At 45.7% G+C, this 7,233-nt stretch overlaps 1 protein-coding gene across 1 annotated transcript in view; it reads right to left on the bottom strand.

Moving 5' to 3' along the window:
• Positions 1-7,233, bottom strand: part of LOC149148561 (uncharacterized) — a 147,115-nt gene that overhangs the window by 43,668 nt on the left and 96,214 nt on the right. The gene's annotated exons all lie outside the window — the stretch shown is intronic.

Below are 7,233 nucleotides of genomic sequence, written 5' to 3'. Positions count from 1 at the left end.
CAACCTCCCGAGACCTCCTCAAATCCCTCTCCTCCTCAAATGTCACATCCTTCGTAAGGACAATCTTCCTTCGTGCAAGAAGATATATACAGTAGGCTCTCCTGGTCTCACTGTAACCCTCTAGGATACCCCTCTCTGTTGTGGGTTCCAACTTCGTCCTCTTCTCCTCAGAGGTGTGTGAATATGTAAGGCACCCAAATATCTTGATGTGCCCACCTTCCGACTTCTTGCCGGCGTGCACCTCCTCGGGAGTCTTGCTCCCCAAGACTTTGTGTGGGCTCCTGTTCTGCAAATAAACAACAGTGTTACATGCCTGGACCCACAAGAAGAAAGGTAAACTTTGATCATGCAACAACGCTCTAGTTGCACCCACAAAGGTCCTGTTCTTCCACTCTGCCACCCCATTCTGTTGAGGGTTGTAAGGCACAATGGGCTCCCTCTTGATGCCAACACTCCCACAAAAATACCTCATCTCCGCAAAAGTGTACTCACCCCCATTCTCTAATCTCAACTCCCTGATTTGCCTCCCTGTTTGGTTCTCTACAAAGAGCCTTAAACTCTTGGAATCTCTGGAAGACCTCATCCTTGGTCTTCAAGAAGTAAATCCAGGTCCTCCTGGAGTGGTCATCAATGAGGGTCACATAGTACTCATATCCACTTAATGAAACACAGGGCTGTTGATTTGGAGTAGCATCGGATGTGCTCTAACCACGAAAATTGGTGGAGAGGCTAAAGCACATGAAATTTCCAATACCTAGAAATGGTTTGGGCAAATTCTAAACAGTTTGGGAGATATTAAAATAATTAATATTTTTAATGGAGTCCCTAAGTCTAAACTTAGGGAAAATAAAATATTAATGTGAATTAATATAGAACTGTGTTAGAAGGGTTCAAAAGTCATGGATCAAGCCAGAGTTAATCTTAGCCGTTGATTAGGGACTTAATCTCGATCGTTGATTTGTCAACGAGAAAAGTATAAGAGGAGGCTTGAGGGTCACTTGGAGAACACACCGAGTTGATCAAGATTTCGGCTTTCTGGGGCTGGGTTTGATGAGGAAGTCGAGAAAGTGATCAGAGTTGCAGCTGAAGGGCAGTGAATACAAAAGCAAAGAGGCAGAGATAGCACCAGGAGGATCAACCCATTAGCCGAGAGTGAAGGACGCAGAACCAGCTAGGGGTTCACGCAGAGCTAGCCAAGGCTCACGCAGAGCCAGGCAGGAGTTGCGCAGTGCCTCAAAGGGCCAGCATGGGTGATGCAAAGGGCTAGAGGGCTGACGCAGGCCAAGCCAGAGTGACATTGGGCAAACGCTGGGCCAAAAAGGGCTGACGTTGGGGTTTCATGGGGCAAATTGAAGTTGTGGAGCTATCGGAGTGATTATCCGGGGTTTTAGCCGTAACATCTTTCTCCGACTGAGAGGTACTACTGCCGAGATTATCCTCTGTTGGGTGAGCCGGTTTCGGCACCCAGATTGTATTCGGAAACTGCATAATAATAAAACCCTCAGACAGCTACATTGGTTTTCCGGCATTGGGTTTTTTCGGGGACATTGGTCCAAAAACAACGTTGTCACTTCTGTGCTTGTTTTGTTTCCTTAAGTTGATGATCTGGAATGTGTTAAGCATGTACTTGTATTTATTTTCAATATTTACATGGTAAATAACTTATTAATTAATCAGAACAAGTAAGCAGAAATAAATCAGAGAAATACATGAAGGCTTTCTAACAGTTAGACTTAGAAATTCCAACATGGTATCAGAGCGAAGTTGCAGATCACAGGAGAACTGAGGACATCAACCGAGCAAAGCAGCAACAGCAGAAAACAGTTGTCCCGAGTGACAGAAGTTGTTCCTAGCAGAGAAGCAGCAAGGAAGGGGTGACGCAGTGCCTGTGTCATCAAGTTTGAGTCGGGAAGAGGATCAGCGCAGTGGCAAAGGGGAGCAGACTCGACCTACGCAGTGCCCAGTCATCTTTCTCAGTCAGGAAGGATTGACACCCGTGGCCAGGAGGTGCGAATTTTGCTGGTGTCGGGATTGCGCAGAGCCTAGAAGCTCTAACCTTCAGTTTGTTGGGGCTTAGGAGGTTGTGGGTAAGTTGCAGAGTGAAGTTGGTGGGGTATTGTAGTCAGAATAGTACCTAACAGGGCAAGCCCAAGGAGGAGGGAGTTGCTACCGAGGATTTCTAGCCGAGAAATCCGGATCAGTGGTGCCGCTGCACTAACGATCGAAGTGGGGGCATCTCGACATTAGCAGAAGGGTTTCCAGGAGGGAAATCGAGGCTAAGAGGGAGTCATACCAAGAACTTCCAAGAGGGAAGTAGAGGAGTAGCGAGATGGTAGTGAACGAGGTAAGAGACCAGGACAGGCTGGACGAAGCCTCAAACTTCGTAGTTTGGAAGGCCAGAATCTTATCTGTTTTAGACAGGAATCGTGTCAAGCACTTCGCCTTGAGAACAATAGCGATCCCAATTGACCCAGCTGATAACGATAAGTACGAGGAGGTAATGGCAAGGGTCAAGAGCATCATCCTTAACGGGGTCAAGGACCATGTAGTACCACATATTGTCGAAAAGGACACGGCAAATGAGATGTGGGAGACCCTAAAGAAATTATACTAGCATACTTCTGTGCAGAGAAGGATGCTACTAGAAAATCAATTGCAGTCATACTAGATGCAGAAGGGAGAACAAATCGACACCTTCCTCGGTCGATTGAAGGAGATCCGGGATCAGCTGACTTCCATAGGGGCCACGCCCGATAAAGAATTGATGGTGAGAACAACCCTGATCGCAGTCTCTAAAGATTGGGAGGTGTTTGTCCAGAGCATACTAGGCAGGGCAACCCTTTCAGATTGGGAAGAAATGTGGGCGGCTCTTCGCCAAGAAGAGATCAGAACGCTGACCAAGGCAAGGAGCAACGGCAAGGGGGTCAGAATCAATAAGGAGGAGGAGGTGGATGCTGCCCTAGCATCTGAGGGAAAGCAGGAGAAACGGAAGAAGAAGGACCTCTCCAAGGTCAAATGCTTCCACTGTGGGGAACTGGGTCATTATACCATGAGTGCACACACACCACTTGAGCAGATGTGGGGATACATCGAGCTGTAGTCAAACGAACCACAGGTAATGAGGGGCAGAATCCAAGAGGTACCCAACCTCTTGGATTATACCTTGCTATGGGAGCCCCGAAGAGGAGTAGCAGGACTTACGGATGTCGGTGGAGACAGATGCGAATGAAGCGACGGAGAGGGCTACAATGTAGGAATCCTAGGATAGCATGAGGCAGTAGTGTGAGATGCATAGAGTTGTGGCAGCAGCGCAGAGGTCAAAAAGGGAGCACTTGTCAATGACAGAGGGAACTTCAGCATCGGGAGTGTTTCTAGCCTGACGAAGATGTCAGAGTTGGGAGATTAGTTACTTACTTCTCAGTAATTGAGTTGCAGTGTAGCAGTTAGCAGTGGCAGTGCTATGGGCAGCACGATGTAGCATGATGAGATGGGTTGCAGTGGCAGTGGCAGGGCAATGGGCAGCACCACGGATGCAGAGGGAGTTGTCGTACAGATGCAGCAGTGGCAGTGGCAGGGCCATGGGTAACAGTACATGATGCAACAGTGCAGAGGATGTTGGGCAGGGAGGCTTAGCATCAGCACAGGGACTGATGTCGGATGATCAGGATGATACTCAGTGAGGAGTATTACTAGAGCACAGTCCTCGCTAAGAGGGAGAGTTTATTTGGGGTAGAATCAAATGTGCTCTAGCCACGAAAATTGGTGGAAAGGCTAAAGCACATGCAATCTCCAATACCCAGAAATGGTTTGGGCAAATTCTAAACAGTTTGGGAGATATTAAAATAATTAATATTTTTAATGGAGTCCCTAAGTCTAAACTTAGGAAAAATAAAATATTAATGTGAATTAATATAAAACTGTGTTAGAAGGGTCCAAAAGTCATAGATCAAGCCAAAGTTGATCTTAGCCATTGATTAGGGACTTAATCTCGGCTGTTGATTTGTCAACGAGAAAAGTATAAGAGTAGGCTTGAGGGTCACTTGGAGAACACACCGAGTTGATCGACTTTCTGGGACTGGGTTTGCTGAGGAAGTCGAGAGAGTGATCAGAGTTGCAGCTAAGGGGCAGTGAATACAGAAGCAGAGAGGCAGAGATAGCACCAGGAGGATCAGCGCAGTAGCCGAGAGTGAGGGATGCAGAACCAACCAAGGGTTCATGCAGAGCCAATCGGGGCTCACGCAAAGCCAGCCAGGGGCTGTGCAGTGCCTCAGAGGGCCAACGTGGGTGACGCAGAGGGACAGAGGGATGACGCAGTGCCTCCTGAGGCTGACGCAAGCCAAGCCAGAGTGACGCTGGGCAAACGCTGGGCCAGAAAGGGCTAACGCTATCCCTAGAGGCTGACGTTGGTGTTCCATGGGGCAGATTGGAGCTATGAGACTGTCAGAGTGATTATGTGGGGTTTCAGCAGGAACATCTGTCTCCGACTGAGAGGCACTACTGCCGAGATTATTCTTTGTTGGCTGAGCCGGTTTTGGCACCCAAATTGTATTCAGAAACTGCATAATAATAAAACCCACAGATAACTGCACCGGTTTTCCCGCATTGGGTTTTTCCGAGGACATTGGTCCAAAAACAACGGTATCACTTGTGTGCCTGTTTTGTTTCCTTCAGTTGATGATCTGTAATGTGTTAGGCATGTACTTGTATTTATTTTTAGTATTTACATGGTAAATAACTTGTTATTTAACCAGAACAAGTAGGCAGAAATAAATTAGAAAAGTACATGAAGGGTTTCTAACAGTTAGACTTAGAAATTCCAACAGGGACAGGGACCACATACATCGAAATGAATCAAATCAAGGAAACCTGCAACTCTGGTATCACTTCTCTAGAAAGGTGTCTTGGTGTACTTTCCCAAAGCACATGCCCTACACACATCATGATGCTCTGTGCTGAAGCCTGGCAACCCTGTAACCATCTCCCTCAACATCCTGAAAGCTCCATGGTGCGAGTGGGCCATCCTCCTGTGCCACAGCTCACATAACTCACTGCTACTAGTTTGCGCTACCATAGCTCGAAGAGGCTGAAACATAAGTTTGTATAGTCTCCCACTGCGAGCTCCAATCACACAAGCAGACTCAATACTGGATCCCCTGGGATATATCAACACTTGTCCCTTTCGAAACAGTACCTCATACCCTCTGTCCTCCAAGCTAGAGATTGATATCAAACTCTTCTTCAACCTTGAAACATAAAGAACATATGTCACCTTCAGAGGAGGTGATGACTCCCTCTTAAATGAAACTGTCGCCATCCCTGCTGCTTTGACTTTGGAGTTGCCGCCAAGCACAACCTCCAAGTCAATATCATTGTCCAAAAGGCTTGTGAAGTGCTCTCTAACTCCGATCATATGGCAGGATGCTCAAGTGCCTATGAACCATGCATGAGAAGATGTGACACGAGTGGCTAAACTCACCACCAAAGCACATTCTTAATCAAACATAGCCACAAAATCATCCACATACATTGAAGCTGCAACTCCCTGTTTCTTCTTACCCTTCTTGTTGGGACATTGTATAGCATAGTGACCCATTTCCCACAAGAAAATCATTTCACTTTGCTCATGTCCTTCTCCTTAGCCTTTTGCTTCCCCTTCTCGTTCTTTGCTCCACTAGAAGACCCCTTCTTGCCCTTTACGGCAAGAGCAACATTCTCCTCTTCACCTCGCCCACCACTTTTATTGTCGCCCCTTGCACTCCTCCTAATGTCCTCCTGGATGAAATCATCCCACATTCTCCTCCAACCAAGAAAGTGCTCTCTGGCCACCAAGTCATGGATAAAGCCATCCCACTTCTTGGTGAACCCATCTAAGGAAATCCTAACCAACTACTCATCTAGAACAACCTCTCCAATGGCAGTTAACTCATCCTTCACCTGTGAGACCGGTGAGGAAAGACGTCACACTATCAATCTTGGTCATCTTGGTGTTGCATAGTTTTTGTCTCAACACCATCTTCATGTTCTCATTAGAACTCTGGTGTCAAGAGACCAAGGACTCCTACATCTGATATGCATATCTCATCCCAGACACATGAGGGAATAAATGGTCCTTAACGGCATCTAGATGGATCCTCTTTGCCTTCACATTCTTCCTGTTGAACTCTACCAACTGAGCTAGATCAGTGGGTGTTTGTACAGTTGCTTCAACAACATCCCATACTTTAACTTCCTCCAATAAAAGCATGATTCTCTCCTTCCATGGGCCAAAGTTTTCAGCCCCTGCCAATCTGTCCTCTACTCTCAACCCAGTAGCCATGACCCCACAACCAACAATATGGAGCAAATATGTAAGTTGGAACCTTCCTCCCTCTGAACTGCTGAAGTCTTTGGGTTTCTGGCAAAGTTTCAAAGGTATTGGTTCACTGTTTGAAGACTTTAGATGCTTGTTGCCCTCTTTATCAGCTGAGTGAAATTTGAGATAAGAGCCTCAACTTAGCTCTGATACCATGTAGAAAATAAATTATCTACACCCTTAACCCAGTTTACAAGTTTGCATGTGTTTGTTTAGGCCCAACCCACATGTTTTGACATGCTGATATAAATTTCAGTATGCATTTATTGCAAACATTAAAGAGTGCTTCTACTAATTTTTCACTTTCCTATCAGCTGATAATTAATGCAAAAATTATGGAAGCATTCAACACATTTGAGACACTAGTTTTTGGTCAAGTTGACCCCGAAAAAACCCCATAGTGTTAAATTTTGGTTAACAATGGTATGTTCTATGCTTAGCACAATTTACTTCAATGTTCCTTAGTAGCCCAATAGCAATCACAATAATCATATTGACAGTAAAAGCAGATAGAACATGAAACAAAAAGCAGAAGACAAGCCAATACAAGAGGACACCAGATTTGACGGATGCTAGGGAAAAACCCCAATGTGGGGAAAACCCTTTGATCAATTCTTCTTATTATTATATCAAAAGTTCAATAGAGAGAGAGAGTACAAAGGTCAAATTGACTTGCCCAATACAAAGTCAAAAACAACCCTGTAAATTTTTGCAATCAAACTTCAGCCCTAACAAGAAAGTCAGCGTTGGTCAAAACAACAGCGAATCGTCCTCAAAGCAACTCGGTCTTCCTCAGTCAAACTCAGCTTGATCAGGAGGATAAATTCAGCCCAAAACAGCTCAGTCAAACTTGGACAAAAGAGAGAAAATTGTTGTAATTT

Source organism: Pinus tabuliformis, chromosome 9 (genome assembly GCF_031772625.1).
Source record: "Pinus tabuliformis cultivar Carrire ecotype Pingquan chromosome 9, CPIR1, whole genome shotgun sequence".
In the NCBI taxonomy this organism is placed as follows: Eukaryota; Viridiplantae; Streptophyta; class Pinopsida; order Pinales; family Pinaceae; genus Pinus; species Pinus tabuliformis.
This window is presented reverse-complemented; position numbering and strand designations above follow the sequence as displayed.